This window comes from Rhineura floridana, chromosome 10 (genome assembly GCF_030035675.1).
Source record: "Rhineura floridana isolate rRhiFlo1 chromosome 10, rRhiFlo1.hap2, whole genome shotgun sequence".
Lineage (NCBI taxonomy): Eukaryota > Metazoa > Chordata > Lepidosauria > Squamata > Rhineuridae > Rhineura > Rhineura floridana.
The window spans coordinates 64,660,707-64,683,243 of NC_084489.1; the positions used below are offsets into that span (position 1 = coordinate 64,660,707).

Genomic DNA, 22,537 nt, shown 5'->3' on the forward strand with positions numbered 1-22,537 from the left:
TCTCTTTCGGCAAAACATGTGAAAGTTGTTGTGGACATGATCCACATTAGAATTAGGTTGACCGAACAAATCTTTGCACCGGCTTCCTTGTCTAAACTGAGGAACTGAATACTGATTTGATCTTTGCTTTTAAACGTTAGTCTTTCTGACGTGTGTACAGACTTTGCAACAGGCAGTTGGCTACTAGATGAGTCTTTAACAATGCTAGCACCAATCTGTAAATGTTAATGAGCTTTTCTTTCTATTATATGCTCCTACTTAGAAAGAAAGTCATGTGCCCCACTGGTGGAGAAAAGCAAAATAATGCAAAAGGACAGGAAACCGGAAAACACATCTGAGATATACACAAAATTTATGTACATGCCTAATCCTAATCTAGTTACGTATTTTGAGGTCCTTTAAATTTCCCCCCTAAGATTTCTGAAAGTAAATAAGGGCACTGTTTTTCTTGCTGTTGTTTTGTTTTTTAAGATCAAATATCTCCCTGCACATTTATATTCAGCAGTTTTGAATAATACTGCTCCAAAGAAGGACGGTGCACTGTTGAGGAAAAAAAATGTTGCAAATTAAAAAAATAGGTTGCTCCTATTAAGGATTTAAAATACAAGGGCTTCTAGAGTTTCCCATTAATATTTTTTGGGTAAATATAAACATGCAACTTCTGCTTTCCTAATCTGTACAAAATATGATTAGAATTTAGGTAAATTATCACATCTTATCAAATACAAGTAAAAACCAGTTCAGCGGCCCGGGCTGGTACCAGACATGGGGGGGGGGGCTTGGCACAGTGCTGCTGATGAGCCCCCACCCCCGAACAAGGGCAGAGCCAAGCCCTCTTTATCCTACCCAAATTACAGATCGATATTTTCATAGACCTATGGGCTAAGGCTGCCTTTCCCAACCGGTGTGCCTCTAGATGTTGTTGGACCACAACTCCCATCAGCCTCAGCCATTGGCAATGCTGGCTGAGGCTGATGGGAGTTGTGGTCCAACAACATCTGGAGGCACACTGGTTGGGAAAGGCTGGGCTAAGGCATTACAATTTGGGTAATTTAAAATGAAGTGTTGCCATCACAGATGGGAGCTGAGTTTGGCCCACATTCAAAGCAGCAGCAGCACCCACCAATAAAAAGCATCTGGGGGAGCTGTCAGGGAGGGGAGTATATCAATATGTCATTGGGTCAAGCCAGCGAAGGGCCCTTCTGAGTCCCTGAGGTCCTCAGCAAGTGCACGATTGCTGACTCCGGACCTATGAGCAGCATCCAATCCCAAAAATTGCTGTGCCAAACGGTACCTATGCTAAGATTTGAAAAGGAGAGGGACACAGATGCATTTAAAGAACTACTGATTAGAATATGAACAGAGGGTGGACAGAAGTACGCTCAGAAAATAAACCCACATAGATGAGCTTATGGCTCTTTCAGTAATTGCTTGTAGAGATGCCAGTGAAGCTCTTCTGATTTCTGTAGAGGACCAGTAAGGGAGAAGACTTTCCTTCCTCTGCTGTTTTTGCCCTTGCAGCCTCTCATGTTTCCCCTATCCAATGTAACAGTACAATATTGCTCCATTACACTGAATGGGGGAAAATAAAGAATCTGAGATTTGGGTCATCTCTCTGGGCCTTGGATTGGCTTGGAAAAATTATCTGAAATGTTCAACATTTGAGGAAAGATCTCACATAATTTCCAGGTTAATCTGAGCTAAGCTTGGAAGGGTCATATCTATAACTAATTGTTTGGGCCTCCATAGAGGACCTAAAAATCCTGGGCCTTGGTAGACTATTGGTCAGAATCAATTTAAATGAAGCTTTTAAAAAATGTTTGGTACTTTGGTAGCCAATATCTAAAAAAGCACACCAACATCTTCAACTTATATTCAGCTATGTTGACGTAGCTGTAACTCAACAAAGTCTGCCTCTAATTATACATGGCACTCATCTGACCACACATAAACAGATATTACACAAACCTTTGGAGGGAATAATATTTGGCTACTATAACTTTTGGAATAATTTACTCCACATCCTGACCTTAAAACACCAAAAGTGATTCATAATGTTTTTGGGATCTGAGCATAAATATTTTTACTGAACAAAGAGATTGGCCTCTCTGACCTCTGTGGAGTTTATACTACGTGCGTTATTCATGAAGAATAATTCTTTGTTTCGGGGCATCATACAGTGGTGAAAGATGGCGGCTGGAGAATTTGAGCCTTGGCCTAGCAAATATAAATAGTATGTCTCCCACTGGCTTTCATGGGCTCTAACCCAAAAAACTGCAAAGCAAACAGAACAGAATGTCACAAGAGTGATGACTTTTACTCCTTTTAGAAGGAAATTCTCTGTATCATATCAACCCACACGTAACTATAAATTAGTCCGCTATCTCCAGAGAACAGAGCGTAGACTAAAACCTATGTTAATGATCAGAACTCAAGCAAATGCACCTTGCTGTGCTTTAATGACAAAATATATGTATGTTAAGCAGAAACGTACTTACTCTGGGGGCAGGTATTTATACAGTGAAAAAAACAGCAAATATTTCTTGCACTCTTGGATGATATAATCCAAACTAAGGTTTCTCCTGACACCAGGCAAATGTTGATTTGAAGCACACTGGCACAGGCAGTTGCCAGCTGCCTCATGGTTGGAAAGTGGCCAGTATTAATTTGGATACTGATTCACATATAACATATATTTCTAGGAAGGTAAAACAGAGCCTTTGTCTAATCACCCTGGAGACTTCTGGACTGGCAATCAATATGTGTAAAAAGCTGAAAGCAGCGGCACACTGTCAGCATGGTGGCAAACTAAATGCTACTGGAATCAGCAAATCTGTCACTGAGCAGAATGCATCTGGAAAGCCTCACACATTAATCTTGCACATTGAAGGAAATGGTGGGTTGACTTCAGTTTTGGGTGCTCTCTCGCTGTGTGTGGTGTGTATGTGTGTAATACTAGGATGCTGTGGTCCCCATACATGTTTTAAATTTATAAACCAAAGAAGCATATTAGGATCTCTTAACAGTTAACTAAATCTCTTAACAGTTAACAGAGTGATCTTGAGTATGCACTTGTTTAGGAATATAGTTACTGTGTCAGAATTATTTCTCCATGCTGTTCATAACTTTTTAAAAAATCTAAAACATCTTAAGGCTTTCTTAATAAAGGAGATGCTCCACTCCTTCCACAGAGGGCAAAGGAAATTCTCAGGAGTAGTCCAGAATTAGATGTCTAATCTCATTTCACCAAAATCTGGTGGGAAAACCTTTGCCAACAAATGAAATTGGTATGCCCTACCCAGTCCTAGTGTAATACAAAGCCAGTTCTTGTGTCAAATTACGCATACCTAGTTTTGCAATATAGTTTGGTTAGGTAGGTTTGGCCCAAATTCTGGTCGTGCCATCTGGTACCTATTTGGTCCATTAACAGGTCTGGGGAAGTGCGGAGAGAGCAAGTTTCTAACCCTTGCAGAATCAGAGTTATGAGGCAAAATGCACAGGTATTATTTCTGCTCATTTTGTGAGGAATGAGCCTGTTTCTAGCTTCCACTGTTGTAGCCAACTGAGGGAAGCCACAGGTAGTATTGTCACCTCAGAGAAGCAGTGGGAACCATAGACATAGTAAAAGGCTGACATCACCATTCAAATGACCAGAAGTGGAGTTTTCCAGTTCCTTTTTTCTTCTGTGGGGCAGAAGTAAGATCTACCCATTTTTTAAAAAATGAATGAATACAAGATATTATAAGCATGCTTGTGATTGGGCAGTAATGTACCCATAAGAAAAAGTACCTCCCCCCAAAAAGGCAGACATTCATGAACTTTGCCTTTGCACTGAGCAGGGGGTTTCCTGCACTGAGCGGGGGGTGGTTTTGATGGCCTTATAGGCCCCTTCCAAGTCTATGATTCTATTTTTCTATGTTTCCTCATGCAAATTTTTTTTTAATTTTAGGTTTTAAATATTTTAAAATTAGCACCAATTAAAGGCTTACTTACTGTTTTACTAATGATTTTTACAGAGCTTGGAAAAGTTACTTTTTGGGACTACAACTCCCATCAGCCCACTCTAGTGGCCATGTTGGCTGGGGCTGATGGGAGTTGTAGTTTTAAAAAAAGTAAATTTTCCAAGCTCTGGATTGTTACAAGCCATTCTGGGAGTAGAAATGCTTTTAATAAATATATAAAATTGCCCTGCTAATGCCACTATATTTCATTATTTGTATACTGGAGATTGGGAGGGAGTCAGACTGCGACAGAAGTAGAGTGGTTTTGACAGCCCTGCAATGTAGTCCACTGTTAATACTGCAGGTTAGAAGTGGCTTGGATTTCCAGCTAAACTTCTCCTATATAAAATACTGCACAAGGGACAGTCTCATTCCTCATGTCCTCCCAGCCTAGATCCAGTGTTCAATTAAATGCAATTGACTGCACTGACTTGCAGACAAATTGCAGTTTTGAAATAAAAGTTTAGTATAATTAGCAAATGTTTTGCACAATATGGGCATTTGGTAGCCCAGGTTTGGAAAACTGGAATATAACAGCCCCCTCTATACAGACCAACCACTCAATTTATTGCAAGGCATCATGACTATAAACTACGTTTGCAGCAGGAGTTTCTGGGTATCACAAGCATGTAAATATTTTTGTACTGAAACAGCAATTAACAAGAAGTTAAAAGCACAGGGAATGTAAAATTAAGGATGCTTGAGGAAATGGAACTTTGTGAATTCTGATATGAACTGACCTGATCCACGCCTCTCACAGTAACCTGTGGATCAGAAGTCATTTAGTAACAAGCTTTTATACATCTGAAATAGTCAGACATAGTTGATGTAAAAACTGTCTCAAGATGCAATTTTAAAATACATGTTTTGAGAGACAGCTTGCTTAGAAGTGCGGATGATGAAAGAAGTTTTACAAATACAAATTTAAATACCTTTTAGTAGATTCTAAAAACATTTTTGCAAATTCATGTGGAAACAGGATGGAATGGGCTCATGGATGAACATATGCAGAAGTGACACGGACACGAAATAGACCACATAAAATACTGCTTTCACATATTATCAGACCTAATATGGAATCTAGCCTAAAATGTTGCTCACTTTTGAGAGCGTTTAGTTAAAAAAAAAATCTTTGAAGAGAAGCAACATTGCTCCTTGGGTTTTGTTCTGTGTTGAATCTAAATTGAAAAACAAATACTATGAGCAAGAAGAGTTTGATGGTAAACATTCAGACTTCCACTTTTCTATTTATTTCCAAATGAAAGACAAGGTGAAGAGTGAGCTGGGGAGCTCTTTTTACAGCAAGGATGAAACCTGCACTACAACGTATAGGAAAGAAAGAATTATTTGCTGCATGTTTGAGGGCCACTGTTGCTATAGATTCATTATTATAAAGACAGACATGGGGGGGGGAATAATACCCTACACACTGAATGAATGCAACGCTGGAATTTTAATAGGGCAAACATATAAGACTTACAACATCATATTGAAACCCCTCTGAGCTTCAATCAAGATTACTTAGGCAAGCTAAATTTGTCTAGGGTCTACTCCAAATTGTGCACTCTACTTTCTTTACCTTGTTTTTTTATTTCATCCCATTCTTCTCCTCCCAATATTTTACACCTTCATTGCTATTCAGTGGCTTAGAAAAACAAACATGAAAGGAAGAGAGGAGAGAAATCGACATAATTATTTTATGGGAATGACAACACTTTATCATACATATCTAAGGGGAGGAACAACTCTAGAAAAATAACCTTACTTGTTTGGTTGACTGGCATTCAGAAACTCAGTCCCTTTTGCCCACAGTAACAATTTGTAGTCTGTTTGGCAGAGCAAGGAATCTCACTGCAGGCTCGGTGGTTTAAAGAAACTGTATCTACAGAAGCTTGGATCAGAGTTATAAAATGTTCCATGTTATTTTAGTCCAAGGCAAGCCTTTTAAACTTAAAAGAAAATGTTGGCTTTAATTAAAGATTAAGTAGTGAAAGTTCTTTTAAGGAATGTGCTTTTCTCACAAAGTAGAGCAGGGAAGAGAAACTAGCTGAAATTTAAAATCCACTCTTTTTTCTCTCTCTGAATGCTTTAAAGCCAAAATATGTGAAAATCATTCATCTGTGGAACAATATTTCGGATACTTTTGCCATTGCCGTTGTGGATATTTGGCACAACCAGACTTTTTCCAGAATTTTAGCAGCAAGACTGGAATGAAAAGGTGGGGCATTGCTACATATTACACTCTACTAAATTCAACCCCCTTGCTGGAAAATTTACTCCATTTTCTTAGAATCAAATGATTCTTCATAAGGTATGTGCAACGTAGCACATTTCACCACTATGCAAAATGAAAATATGGGGCTTTCTCCAGAGCCCCACTTTGGCAAGGTGGTGAGGTGCTACAGTAGAAGAAGTGGCTGCTTGCAAGATGATTTTCAGCAACAATGGGCCATCTGAAAATCATTACTGCATAGCAGTGGATTTTCCACATGTTCATATGCTGGACAAGCAGGTTGCCCTTGAAGTATTGTTCCCAGAGGGGGAGAAGGAAAACCCAGAGAAAAGTATTCTAATGTCAGATCACTCTTTAGCTAAAGCCAGACAGAAATATGGGCCAAATGATCTTTTGACTATGCTGATTGCAAAACTATAGTGTAAGGGAACAGACAACTAACGAAGAAGACAAAGGAATGAAGTCTGCGATGAAGGCAGAAACGGCAAATAGGAAATTTTGAAATTCTGAAAAGGAAATACAGAAAACTCATCTTTTATTACTTCTCACTGCACTGGCATCTATTTTTATAATGCCAAGGAACTTAGAAAATTCCCCCCTCTCCCCATATAATCTCTCATTTTACTTTTTGATGTAGCCTTTTAAAAAGAAATTGAAGGGAAAGAAAACTAGCATCAAAAAGAAAGAAAACGTGATGGCATTTGCTGTACAAATCGATATTACTTTAGTTCAAAGAAGGTTGTTAGCAATGTGTGGGATAATTTATTTTTGTTCAAGGGAAAAGAAAAACAAGTTTCTAAAAGAAGTCAAACAAAAAACATTTTGTTTTTATTGGACAGGCCAAACAGAAAAACTATCATACTTAAATGAAAGATAAAAGCAGCACGCGTATAACTCCAGATATATTTCAAAAGCATAGGATTTAACATTAATGTTTCTAGGCATACTGTTGCTCTTATTGGTATTATTATTAGCAATTAAGATATATTTTCAGAAATGTACATCTTGTGCTTTAGTCTAATATAACAACCTACTTAAGACATTTTGTGTATTACAGGAATTTGATAGGGTGTTTCTTTTTTTCTTGATTTCAGTAAAAAGTTGCTAGGATGCAGTTCACATGTTTACACTGATGTGATGTCACTGAAGTAAAAAAAGAACTATTCCTAAAAGGGTTGACATATTGCAGCGTAACATGATGACAAACTGACTGTGTTCTTTTGAATTTGTAGACAGAGATTCTAGCATCAAAACCCTTTCATTGTGTCTAAGCAAGCAAGGATATCCTCTCAAGATTAGGATAAAGGTCACATTTTTATAGAAAGCCTCATTTTGCGAAGAGTTCTCGCAAAACTCATTACATAAATGAATTTCCCACACTACAAGTTCCATGCCTTCCTTCTGTAGACATCTACTATAGTTACAGTACATAATGTCAAATTATATGATATCCTACCATTTAGCACCTTTCCACTTAATTCTGGAGCACAGCCTCTAGAGACTGCCACCTTTTTCATGGTGCCTGGCACCTCCTAAAACCAATCCAAAATATTACTGCTCACTGTTGCAACAGAACCTAGATCATTTGACAAATCAGAGAGAGTCAGGCTGCCTCATCACTCGAAATGAAGTATACAGTGGTGTTAAAAAGGACATAGGGGAAATCATCAAATCCTCTTAATTATATATGAAGAGTGATTACTTCCTCTGGACAAAACAGCATCCGAGTACACATTTAAAGGTGGGGTTCACAGGATCATGGGAAAGATTGATAGGTTACAACACAGGGAGAGTAGTGTTACTGGTGCAATATAAACAGCATGCCACCACAGACAATTTGCTTCTCCAACAACAAATAATGGAGGACCAAGTCTTACTTTTCTCATAACCTGCCCAGTTAGCCAAGGTACCATTGGTCTTACAGTGAGTGCAATACAATATTCCACCAAAGCAGCAGCATCTAAATGCAAGTCCTCCCTGGAAACCTTGGCTGTCTGGGGATCTTCAGTGAAAAGATCAGTAATGGAGCATTTCTGTATCAAATAGAAATGGGTTTCAGAGAATATCTACATCCATATTTAAACAATATGTACTAGCAAAGAAACAAAATACATTGCTAAAATATTACCACTTCACTATAATGGAAGATTTTAATGCAAAGAATTCTTTTAAACTTTGCTGGGAAATACGAGAGGTTCAACAATAAAGGAGCCTGACCAGAACAAACTATTGTATTAATTTTAAAAGAAAAACATTTCAAAAACCTTTTATTTCTGAATTGACAACCCTCCTCAAAGTTGAATATATAATGAGCTGATATCCATAATTGTTTGAGATAAAGTTGCCAGTCAGCTGACTTTCTACATATGTGGTGGATTTGTATAGTTTCCCCATTATTTGAAAAAGAACTGTCGCAGAAATTAATAGAATGACAAATTCATTCCAAAGGCTTTACTTTTGGTCTTCAAAGTGCATCAAATGAGCTTGACCTTTTAATATCAGATTAATTGACTGCTGCAGAATTGATCATTAGAAAGACCTGATATCATCTCAAAATCTAATCTTTTTAGAAAAGTTTTGGGAGACGCTTTCTTCTGGCTGCTCTGACTGGCCAATTCCCTTTTTAAAATGTTGCTATTAATTTGATCACTGCTTGGTTCTCTCGTGCCAATTGACATTGTTTGTCATTATGTTCTATTTATTGTGTTTTATTGTGAATTGCATTTTGTTTGTACTGTTAACTGCTTTGTGAGTTTATAAAGGAAAGTGGAATATAAGTTTATAAAACTAAAAAGTAGGTGCATACAAGGGATTTATTTATTTAATTAATTGATTAAAAGCATTTCTAAAATGCTAAATATATTATAATCTCTAAACGGTTACAAAAATGCAAACATAAAGCAGTATCATGGACTCCTCTGGGAGGAAGGGCAGGATAGAAATTTAATAAAAATAATTAAACAAGCACATACATACAGAGATTTTTAAAAATGAAATGTAGTACAGGGTCCAAACTTATGGGTCGGGGAAAGCCTGGACCAAAAGATATGCCTTTTGGTCCATATCAAAGCAACTGGTAGATAAAGCAACTGGTGGATGATGCTTCACGTATAGCAGAGGGAGAGGCATTCCAGAGTGCAGGTGCAATAGTGAAAAAACCCTGTTTTGGGGTTACCACTCTGTGATATTCTGTAGGGTGTGGTGTCATGAGTAAAATGTCTCCAGATGATCTAAGGAATATTGCAGATCTATACAGGGGCAAGTGGTCCTTCGGGTAATCTGGTTCCAAGTTGTTACAGCTTTTTTAATTGAGTGGTTTACTCTGGTTGGTATGCCAAAGGAGTGTAGGTAGCATACTAACCAAAGTTGGTAAGCCACAGTGGTTACCTGGCCCTCCGGTGACAAAGATGAATCTAGGAGCACCAGCAAACTATGTAACTGTTCCTTCAGAGGGGGTGCAACCCCATCTAGAACTGGTCAAGTCCCCAGACTTGGAAACCACTCACCCACAGAGTCAGTTTGGTGGCTCTCATCCAGCCCACCACTGCATCAAGGCATTAAGAACAATCACAGCTCTCCAGGTTCAGACATAACAGAGAAATACAGTTGGGTGTCATCGCATAACCATGACACTATTCCCCAAATCTTCCGATGACTGCTCCTAGCAACTTCCTATAGACATTAAACAGAATTGGAGACAAAACAGTGCCCTGTGGCACCCAACAACACAACACATAACCCCCCAGTGCTATTCTCTGAACACAAGCACATAAGCAGGAGTGGGACTACTATAAAACAGTGCCACCATCACCCAACTCAGAGACTTTCTAGGAGGACACCATGGACAACAGTATCAAAGGTGACTGAGAGATCAAGCAAGACCAATAGGATTGCACTCCCCCTTCTTTCTCCCCAAAAAGGTCATCCATCAGGGCAACCAAGGCATGTTCTATCCCAAACCCAGGCCTGAATCCAGACTGAAATGGGTCAAGATAATCATAAGAATACAGGAAGCTGCCTTATACAGAGTTGCACCCATTAGTTCATCTGCCTCGGTATTGTCTATACTGACTAGCAGAGGCTGTCCAGGATTCTAGACTGGATACCCAAACTGAGTACATTCTGGGTATATTCCCAGCCCCATGGGGGTTGAACGTGGGACCTTCTGGGTACAAACCAGATGCTCTACCACTGAACTACAGCCCTTCAATTTCCTCCAAGTGTCTGCAGCTAGACCACTAATACCTTCTCTCAAGCACCTTACTCAAAAAAAGGGTATTTTGACCAGGAGGTAGTTATCATGTACCTCAGGGTCCAGGGAGGGCTTTTTTTAGGAGCAGTTGCACTATCATCTCCAAGAAGGCATCAAACACCACCCGCCCATGCAAAGACATGTTGATCACTCACTGGACCATCTAGCCAACTTTGTACCTTGAATAAGCCATGGTAGGCAAGGGCTGAAAGAACATTTGCTGGTTAAACTGCAACACACACCTTACCCACATCCTCAGACCTCATTGGAATCCATGTGGTATGTTTGCACTGATGGAAGGTCTTTTGATTCAGGGGAAGTGTCCACTAATGGATGAGAAGGGCAAGAGATATTTGTCAATCCCCCCTCTCCCTTCAAAATCAGCTCCAGAGAGTTCGGGATCCCTTCTGTTAGCAGACATCTCCACTGAATCAAAAATTATTCCATGAGTGCAAGGATAACAGCTGGATTCCACCCAAAGGCTGCAATCTTATGCATACTCGCTTAGGAGTCTGAATACATTCTTTTCTTTGTTTTGTTCTGTTTTACTGATCTTCTTTAAAGACAATTCAGTTGAGAGGTTTCACAGACTGGGTGAAGTATTGCCAATTAGAACATGACGCCGAAAGTGACTACAGTAAAAGACTGGTAGCTTTATGGTTCGATCCAGATTTATTAAAATAATAAGATTTATTTTATGTTTTGCTTTACTGGAATGCAGATCTCACCCTAAATGCTCCTCCGAAGGTCCACTGATACATGTTAAAGAAATTCTGGCTTCATTCAATCAAGTGCTTCCATCAGAGAGTCTCTCTGCTATTGCAATTATGGACAAATGACCCGTTTCAGCGGAATACATAAATCAAGTCAAGTTTTAAAATCATGGAAAGTGAGGCACAAAAACCATGAATTTATAAAGGGACAAACAGATAAGGATATATTGGTTCATCCACTCTGGCACAGGGGTGTAGTCATCTAGGGACTTGGGGGAGGTCTTAGACCCCTTACTTTTTGGGGGGAGCAGGGTCCCAGCAGGGTCTCTATGTTGCCAGCATCTTATGAGCCAATAATCATGAAAGGGGAGTGTGTTAGCCACTGAGAAGAGTTTTCTAACATGCTTCGTTATCCTTTCTTGCTGTTTGGAGTCAAACAAAGTGAAAGCAAGTGAGTCAGCCACTGAGAAGACACTTCTTAGCAGCTAACACTCTTCCCTTTCATGCTGATTGGTTCCTAGGGACGTCTGTTGTTGTGGGAAAAGAATTAGCTACGATCTAATTAGATTACGATCTAATGCACAAAAAGGGTGCATGTGGCTGTAACAATCATGAAAGGACCCTGCACTTCTGAATTTGCTACTACACTACTGCTCTGGCATCATATAAAACTTTCCATTTCAGCAGAAGGCACAAAGAATCCAAAATAGACATTAGGACAACTGTTACAAGGACTAGCTTATTTGTATTAACTGGAAGAATAAACATTTTTGACCCTTTTCAAAATACCTTGAAAAGGCATTTCTGGGGAAAAACTCAACAAAGGAAGGCTATCCTTCTAATCAACAGTCAGAATAATCTGAAATGAAATAAAACTCAATGGATCTTAGGATAAACTTCAAAGGTTCAGAGATATGAAAGTATTTTCACAGCACAGTGCTATTTATTTCTATAGGCACCTGATGCCATTGATTTTAATGACGGACCACCAGCAGTAGCCTGGCAGCCCAAACAGCTTCTCCACCCACTGAATGGCGAAGCCAATAGGTGTGCACATTCCCACTTCCAACACCTGAGCAGTACTGGTTCTGCTGCCACCAAGGAAGAGAAAGGGTATCTGAATCCAACTCCAATGCCCTCTCACGCTTCCCAAGAGAGACTGGGTGCGCCTGCTGCAGAAGTACCAATCTTGAAGCGCTGTTCAAATGAACAGGGGGAAGGGCCGTGGCTCAGTGGCAGAGCATCTGTTTTGCACGCAGAAGGTGCCCAGTTCAATCCCCAGCATAGCAACTTGACTGACAGCAGAGTTTCATGCAGGGAACTTTCTCAGCCCTACCGGGAGATGCCAGAGATTTCAAACTGGGGCTTTCTGCACGCAGAGCAGCCTGAAGTCCCGGCGATCTGCTGCCTATCAGTGTAGATGATACTGAGCTAGATGGACCAATGGTCTGACTCAGTATAAGGCTGCTTCCTATGTTCTTATGAAGTGGATGCAAGGAGCCAAGGTGAGAACTTTGTTAGAAGGGACGGAGCGCACACGGCACTGGCCAGTATTTTTAAAGAGCAAATGTGGCCAGTCTGGTTACCAGACGGTTAAATGATAGCAAAAATCACAACAGAAGCTGGGGCGGCTATGATGGAGTAGGAAATGGCCCACTTAGTCAACAGCAACAGTTCTTTAACTAAATCTAGGATGAAGGGAAATGTAACTGGCTGAAAAGCAATGCACTTTTAGAAATTAAAAAAAGCTTTTCAAACTCCCTTTTTATGCCAGGTCTGCAGGGGAAGCTATTGCTTCGTTTTCAGGTATGTCTACTCTCTGTAAATTGCCTCCCATTTTATTTTCCCTTCATGGAGCAAGAGATTTGCAAGTGCTTTAATGCGCATACTGATATCATTGAGATGTACCTGCTTAAATCCATTCAGCACAGATGGGAGAATAAGCCCACTGGTTTGCCAAGTTTCAACCAAGACTGATTTTTTACAGCTGGATTATAAAAGCCTGGCTAGGTATATTTTAAAAAGGATTTTGTGGAAATACTGATACAATTTTAAATGCAGTGGTATGGACAGTACCATAATAGCCTAATTTTACACAAGGGACATGGGCCAATCAGACAGACAGCAGTATAAGTAGAATGTACCAGATTGTTAGCTGCTATTGTTTTATTTACATCAAGCAGTGGAAATAGACTGGAACACACAAAAATACCTTCCAGGTTTAAGGTTTTAAGTCATACATTTTTCCAGAAACAAATGGAAGATTTTATGGGCTCCCCTTTCCTTTAGGTTTCCTGCCAAGAAATGCAGTCTCCCCAAATGGTAACTGCCCCCACTCCACTACTGTAGAATTAACATTTGGGTTTTACGTTAATCATTACGCTTGCTTCCTCATATGTATGTATGTGCTTCACTTCTATTCAACTGAGCACTAACGCTTTGGTACAAACATGTGCTCGCACAGGGTGAGCAATGCTTGATTGATGGACAACATTATCCTGCAAAAGAACCCGCACTTGGTTGAAAAAAGAGCTCTGCTCATGAAAATGATTATTTTAGCTATAGGCACAGGCATTAGTGTACATAACACGTACACTCATATAAAGCTATGCCAGTCTGGAGGTCAAAATAAAAAAGTGGAGCACTCAAACCAAGCACAGAAGAAGGTAGATGATCACCAAAGAGCCTTAATAAAAAAAACCAGCTTAATCATTTTCTACATTTAGGTATGGGCACACAATACTATAAATCAAATAGCCCTCCAGAAAGGATTTAAAATGTGCAACTTCAAGAGCAGTTCTTCAAAGGGACAAGTGGCTCCTTTCTGCATATGCTTAGGGCCAAACTGCACACGGCATCACACCGGTCAACCACGTCAGTGTCCATTAAAGCATTAATAGCAGGTGTGAGGGCCACTAGTTTTTGTTGGGACTTCAGCAGACAGGGAGGGAACCATGTGCTGCAGACAACCCCAGTGAAAATCTGGAGGCGCACATGCTATTAATATTTTTCAAAACTGGTGTGGTTTCTAGTGACACATTTAGCATCTCCTTAGTGCTGCTGCTAGATACTTTAAACAGTAAGCCAAACAATCTAGCATTCACCATGGCAAACCAGTACAATACAAAAGGGAGCTAAGTCCCTATGCATATTATGATATGGGAGGGCCAGCCAATGATGGCTTACCAGCAGACAACCTTTGTGGCTCAGGGCCACGCATTTCCCGTTCATACTCTCTACAGCTAACACCAGTGTATTGCAGATTCCACAGAACGTGGCTATCTCTCCATCTTCTATATTTTCACTTGGACTTTTGTTAGAATCGTGATGTATATTTTGCCTTCTCCACACACATGCACATACATCCATTTTCCTCCACGTGCATATACATGGCCAGAGTGAATGATGCCCTCTGCCAGGGGTTCCCAAACTTCTCTTCCCCCCCCATGGACCACTTTAACATTGCTGAGGGTCTTGATGGAACACCTAACAATTTTTCTCCCTGTTGTAGCCATTGTGATGTGCAGTGCCAGACATCTTTCATGGTACTGCTTCTTTTATTTCTTATACTGTATTTTATTGTAATACAATTCAAATTCCATAGAAATTCAAATTGTACAACAAGTGCTCTTCATAGACACACTGTGGACCATCTGAATAAAGTGTTCAGGGACCACAGATTGGGAACTCTTGTCCTACACAACTGCTGTGTCAGCTCACAGCAAGGTCAGGCAGCCTCTCTACTGACCATCTGCAAGAGGTTGCTGTCAGGATGGGGAGTGGCAAACCAGCTTCCAAGATACTGGCCCCTTAAGATGCTCCATTCCAATTTACTTTTAAAGGGTGTTTTCCAAGCTTTTAAAATGTCCTCCCCATGGGACTATGGAATTAGAAGCACCTGCTAGCGCTAGCAGAACAGCTAGACTGAACAGGATTGCACCAAAGTTCCCCACATCACTAAGCTAAGGGGAACATTTTCAAAATCTTACAAGCTACATCTGTATGAGCCTTATTATGTCACTAAGAAATATGGTATTTATTTATTTATTTATTTATTACTTGATTTATATCCCGCCCTTCCTCCCAGCAGGACCCCAAGGCGGCAGTGCAGATATGTGACCCACAAAACTGAATATCCACTATTTTAACCCACCCGGCCTTAAGAGATTTAAAATTAAATCAGTAATTTATTGTTTACTCAGGTCTCATTTTATTTGTATTCAACTAAATCCTACTCAGAGTAGATCCACTCAAATTAATAAATCTATGTTAGTGATGTCTATTAATTCAGTGGGTTTATTCTAACTAGCATTGAATGCTATCCTAACATTTATAACACATACCCTATAAATATTACATATCCTTTATATATCAGTAATGTGAATTTGTGCTTTATATGATTTTCATTTTCCTACTGCATGTGTTTCGTTTTGCACTTTGAAGCGGCAGGCATTTGACTACAATACCCATTTCCTTTTGAGAAATCTGCAACACATTTCACAAAAATGCAGCTCAGATGTTCAGAAGTGGCTCACATGAGGATTTTTGGCAAGCCCTTGAATGGTTCAGAAAAAACTGTACAGCTTATAACCCCCTTTAAAAAAAAATACATGTTATATTTTGTAAAAGTTAAATGGAAAGAAAAAAATGGCAAGGCAGACAAGATAGCATACCTATAAATCTGGCATCTACTCAACAGTCTTCCAGTTAGACACAGAGCACTCTAACCTTTCAGAATGGCCACTGGGAATTGTGGTGCTCATTCTATTGCTACGGAACATACTGAAGATCAAGCGTCATAAATTTAGGGACAAAAAGGAAAGGAAAAAAGAAAGTGAGAATAGTTCCACAAACCAAAAATTCTCCTCAGTGTAAACACCTCAAAATAAATCACAGTCCTCAAGATCTAGATACCCAATTTTTTAAAGCCTCCCTTTCAGATCTTCCCATCTAAATTGCTTCATTTTTATGTTCTATGCTTTATGTTTAAGTTCATGCAAATGTAGCAAAGCCAAGGATATTTACACCTTTTGAGCTCTCCTTTGTTTTGTTGTCTATTGCTCCTCATTTCTAAATACTATTCAATCTGCACCTACTTTTGAAGAAGCCCTGGGCCTAAGCTCTTAAAAGTGTTTAATTTCTAGTAAGACACATACTGGTGCTCAATTCTGATTGGAACCCCCTTACTCCTAATCTAAGACATGGTGTGAGGGAGCCCATTGTAGCAAGGCACTCTGTGCATGCACAGAGGCAACTAGATGTGTTCTTCATTCATGTGTTCTAGGAATAGGCCATGATATAAAAACCGATGCTGGCATTGAAACGCAACACAAATTGAACCCCATTACACTGCATGGAAGAAAGTGCCACTGAAGTTGGTACATTTTATTTTAGCTACCCCAATCAAGGCAATGTGAGTCATACATGAAAACTGGCTTCTGTAGTCCAGTAAGGCAAAAGCCACATGCAGGGAAAGCATCCACACATAATGCACAGGGAAAGCATCCACAAATCAAGCTATTTGAGGAGGGCACCTTACAATCCTTCCACTCACAATTATTTGAAACTTCTGAGTGAAGCCTGTCCATGTGTCAATCAGCTGTTAAGCAAGGGATGGGGCAGTCAGTGATCTCCAGACAGGCCCACTCTTGCCAAATAATGGCTCTTTTGCTGCAAGAAATGTTGGGGAAAATGCTAAAGCAACTGCCTTCTAATGAGCTCGTGACTCTCTAAGATCAGCATCAGTCAGGAAGCAGAATTGCACACAGCCATAAGTAATATGAGCAAGCCTAAGACAGATCTGCACCCATCCTTTTAGGCGAGCAGCCAGACGGATGTACAACTGCCTTAGAGAACCAACTTCAGAAGCAGAAACTGGCTGTGCAGAATGCTGATTGGTTGCCCCTAGAGCCAATCACAAACCAATCTCCCTCAGCCCTGCCCAGAGCAATGTTTTTAAGTTTTTATTTTTAAAAAAGGCAATCAGGTGTTGTTTTTTGGGTGTCAAACATTTTCACTAGATAAACAGGTGCATGGCAAGGGGGCATGAGGGGTGTCCACGGAGTAGTCAGTGAGTACTGGGGAATGTTGCCTATTAATTTTGTAGGTATGCGATTTGGGGAGGGGGGAGAATGAGTTATGGGTCACATCCACACCATATGGCTTCCCTTGGAGAATTCAACCCTCATTTATCCCCCAGAGAGCTATAATTCCCAGTACCTTTAACAGACTACAGTTCCCAGGATTCTTGGGGGAAGCCATGTGCTTTCAATGTATGGTGTGCATGTGATGCATGGTTGCCTGGGTGTATTTGTTTTGGCTTTTTTCGGGTGGGGAGAATGCTGCCTGGATGTATTTGTGTGGCTGGCTTTGATTTTTAGAGTGGGGGGAAGTTGCTTGGGTGGATTTAGTTGTTTTGTGGGGGGTTGGCAACCCTTTTAATAAGCAATATACTCAGGGCTGTAACTCAGCAGTAGAACATCTGCTTTGCATGTAGAAGGTCCCAGGTTCAATCCCTGGCATCTCCAACTAGGGCTGGGAATGTCCCCTGCCTGGAACCCTGGAAAGCCGCTATCAGTCAGCGCAAACAACTGATGAGCTAAGGGTCTGATTCAGTGTAGGACAGCTTCATATGTTCCTAATCTTTAAGAACAAGGACATCCTAAGTTCCACAATTAGCCCAAGGTCCAATTTAGAGAAACATGGACAAAATGGTTAACAGTCTATCCTTCTGTTCATATGTCAGCTTTGCCAACCTAGTGCTGGAGATGCACCAGCTGGAGCTGATGGGCACTGTAGTCCAAAATATCCGGAGGGCAGATTGGCAAAGGCTGCCATAAAAAACCCCGTTAAGATTGCCTTAATTTTTTTTTCCAGCACTAAACTCCAAGTTGCTGTGTGTCAAATCTGAAACCAGAACTTGGCATGCAATGGAAAGCCAATGTAAAAAGCTAAAAGAAAAAAAGAGCATCATATTCATTCTTACGAGCCTTCTCAGTGGTGGCCCCCAAATTATGGAATGATCTCCCTGATGAGGTGCACCTGGCGCCAACACTGTTATCTTTTCGGCACCAAGTCAAGACTTTCCTCTTCTCCCAGGCATTTTATCATGTGTTTTAAATTGTTTTTAATTTTTGTTAAATTGTGTTTTTAAATTGTTTTTGTGTTTTTAAAATTTGTATATTTGTTTTTATTGTTTTTAATCGCTGTAAACCTCCCAGAGAGGTTCGGCTATGGGGCAGTATATAAATGTAATAAATAAATAAATTACAAGCGTCAAATGCCTATGCGGCAAGGTATCATGATTTGATATAAAACCCCTCTGTAAACAGTGTACTTGTTCACCTTGTGAGCAGATTCAACCATTCCCTGCTCCCCCACAGTACAATCTCATTAAAACAATTATCTTATACTTGGTCCAGATGAATGGTAGGAGCATCTGATGGGAGACCACTGAGAGACCCATGTAAGAACAATGTAAAAATAATAATAAAAATATAAAAATGTACTTGGTATGGATGCTAAGTAATTGTGATTTAAGATAGCTGGTACCAACTGGCATTCCAAACCAAGGCTGCAATCAAATACATGTCTACTCAGAAGTAAGCTCTATTGGGTTCGATGGGGCTTATTCCCAGGTAAGTGTGCACTGGATTACAGCCTAACTCTACAAGTGCTGGTTAGAATGTAGTTAATTAACACTGTATGGGTAAATTAGCTTATGAATGTTTGTTATCACCATTACCATTTCATTTATTTATTTAGATGAGTTATATAGTGCCCTTTCCACAGACCAGAGGGCGGTTGACAATAAAAACAAGAAAATCAGAATCCATAAAAAAACACAATCCATTAAACACACATAAGAAGTCACTGGACGATAGCTAGTAATAGCAATCAGGTCTCTCCTCCTTCAAATGCCCTCTGAAAAATATGCTTTGTTAATTGGCCACTCAGTATTTTGCTTTTACGTAATTGTCACTGTCTGTTCTTTTTGCGTTTCATTTCCTTCTGATCTCACTCCTCTTCATCTCCCCCACCCATCCTGTTATGTGCCTTCCAATTTAGGATTGCATTTCTCACATCTGATGAAGTGGGCTACAGTCCACAAAAGCTTGTGCCATAATAAATGTGTTAGTATTTAAAAGGTGCCACAAGACTCTTTTTACTGCAGCAGGCAAACATGGCTCCCTCTCTGGAAAATGTATTTGGTTTTGTAATCCAAACTGTACGGAAAGAGGTCAAAATAATTCAAAGTTCCACAAGTGTTCTCATATACAGAAACATTTTGAAAAGCATCAGAATATGATAATACTTTGCTGAAGGCTTTAAAAAAAAGATGCAAGTTATCTTCATGACAGTTATGGAACAGAATGATCTAAGCCGGTCAACACATTTATAAAAGCTGACAGTAACATAAATTCTGGAATACAATATGTTTTAGAAGTAGACGCAAGGATTTTAGGTTCAATACAACATCAAGTCACTTAAAATAAAATTCTGCTCCTGCAAATTCAGTTTAAACAGGGGAAAAAACCACCCGGAATTGTTTGCAGCGATGAGCATACTATGAATCTTCCTCTTTGTTACTGGAAATGTTGCTTTGAACTTAAGAGGACACTGAACAAAAATAGCTTCACTGTCAGAGTTAAGCTTGTTGTAATGAAAGGTAAGTGTAATGGCATGCTAAACAGGAGAAGTTCTGCATGCATAAAAACAGGGAAATTAGAGCGATCATATAACAACTTGTAGCTTGTTTTTCCAAATGCTCAGCCTGTTAATGCTTCAGCGGTTATCATACAGCTGCCTCGGCCTATTAAAAGGGTCTTTTTCCCCCAAAGCTAAAATGCTGGCAGGCAAGAGACAGAGTCCAGTAACAATTCGATTCTTGTCTTAAGTTACCATGTGCTCATTTGAGCAACACTCATTTTAAAACTAAAGATTTGGCAGACGATTATCACATAATGTAGACCAAATGCATTTGGAATGTTGAAAAATAGCTTTCAAAAACCAAGAGATTTCACTTGGAAAACACTAACTATGCAACCACAGCTTCTCCTCTACGCAAAATGTTTTAGAACAATAAATACCCTGCACCAAGGCAGTCCCTTCAGCTCAAGACTTGCACAAAAGGAGTGGTCATTTAGGCTGCACTCCAATACACACTTACCTGGGTGTAAGTCCCATTGAACCCAACGAAGCTTACTTCTGAGTAGACATGTACTGGACTGCACTGTTAGTCTTTAAATGGAAGACCTACAGAAGGTCTGGAAATCTTGGGAATTAGACCAAACAGAACATGCATTACTGAATTCCAGCCAAGCACTTGAGGATCCCCACAAAAAGCCTAGGGCAGCCTTCCTCAAACTGGTGTCCTCCTGATGTTGTTGGACTCCAACTTCCTTTAGGTCAGGGATGATGGGAACTGTAGTCCAAAACATCTGGAAAGGACAAAGTTGGGGAAGGCTGGCTCGAAACCTTAACTCTGCTTTGCAGTCCCTCCCATGATAGAAAGTTGTATATGAGGGAAGAACCTAGTTGGAGAATCTAACTTTAAGGTCTCATCTGCACTATACATTAAAAGCAGTATCATGCCACCTTACAGTCCTGGCTTCCCCAAAGAATCCTGAGAACTGTAGTTTGTTAAGGGTGGCTGAGAGTTCCCTGGGAAGAGAGACTGATTTTTAAACCACTTTGGAAGTTGTAGCTCTGTGAACAGAACATGAGTCTCCAACCAGCTCTCAGCACTCTTAAACTACGGTTCCCAGGATTGGGGAGCCAGGACTGTTTAAAGTGGTATAATACTATTTTAAATGTATAGCGCAGTTGAAAACTGATGACACTGTGATGTCCTTTGGCTAAAATTACATCCTTCTTCACAAGGGGACAAATCTATTCCCATTCTATAGAGGCAATGTCACAAATGTTAGTATTAGTTTAAGGACTGCCAAAAGGTGAATCAAGAGGTTATAAGGAGGTTGGAAGACCTTTGTGAAAGGATCATGAAATAATTGGCAGTGGGATGGATGGAAGCCATAAAATGCTTTAGCAAAACAGTGCATCCCAACTGATACGATGCAACTGACAGTTACAGGCTGAACCAAGGCAAACTTCTATCTGTGAGTCTCATTAAAAAGTCTAGGATTCACTTGGTTATCTAGCAACCCATTGTTTTTGGCACTGTCACTGTACAGGCATACAACCAAAGGCATTCTAAAGTCATCAGTAGGCAATCCAGTGCTGCTCAGAAAAACAAAACGATGTGGTCCTGATGCATGCACTTGGCAGGTAAATAATTTGAAAGAGGAAGATGAGGGCTGGTGGACTGATTTCCTTTCTCCCCAAACAGTCTGTTGCAATGTTACTCTGCCACAAATGCTGCTTATTCACACCTCTCTTTTGCTTCTAGAAGTGATAACTGTGGGCCACATGGTACTATTTGGGGGCTGGAATTGGCCCAACACAACAATCACTGGCACATAATGTACAGTCTTCAAGGGCTTGCAAATCAAGGCTAGGCTTGATTACATGTATTCAGGTTATTCAGTGAAGATGGTATTGAGACAGAAAGTGGACATCTTGGGATCAGTGTACTGCATCAGGAGTGTCTCATGCCAAAGATGAGTATATTAACTCATGTATACCATATACATTCTAAAATAAAATAAAGAATGCCCTGAATTGCTCCAATATTTGCTAATTTCAGCTATGCAGTTTTCCCACAAGTATTCAAGATTGAGACACTTCCATCTTCCATGGTTGAGATGATTAATACCGCAGCTAAGTTCTGAACTGGAGACTTCTGCCAACCTTTATATGGATTTACCTGAAGACAAGTGTGCAGGCATATTTTAATGTCGACACTATCCATTTCAATACTGTTTATCCACTGTCACCTGCTAATTTTGGTTGCACATACTCTTTTGTGCCATTCTTGAAGGAAGAAACAGTGCAGCAAGAGTATTATGCATGCTCAAATACACAAATTAAGAAGAATGTATCACATAATCCAGTACTGATCTTGGCTGAGACAGGTTCTGCACAAGCCCTGATCATTCATGAAACCACTGTATTTTCACCAAGCCATTTTGACCAGTGAGCTGTGTCCTCACTTTGGACCTTAAGAGTGGTTTTCACACTCAATTTATGACAGGAACTGTTTGGAGGGTAACCAAGTCATTCGTGCTCATCCTAAAACACCCATCTGCCAAAAATGGAAACAACCACAATGCCCTACCTGACTAGGCTGCTGATCAGATGGCTGCATTTTTAAAGTACTTGGAATAATAAAAGTGACATGACTTATGAAAACCCTGAGAAGACAGATTAGCACCACCAA

General features: G+C 40.0%; 1 protein-coding gene across 5 annotated transcripts in view; it reads right to left on the reverse strand.

The window, feature by feature from the left end:
- Positions 1–22,537, reverse strand: part of MKX (mohawk homeobox) — an 82,543-nt gene that overhangs the window by 20,865 nt on the left and 39,141 nt on the right. The gene's annotated exons all lie outside the window — the stretch shown is intronic.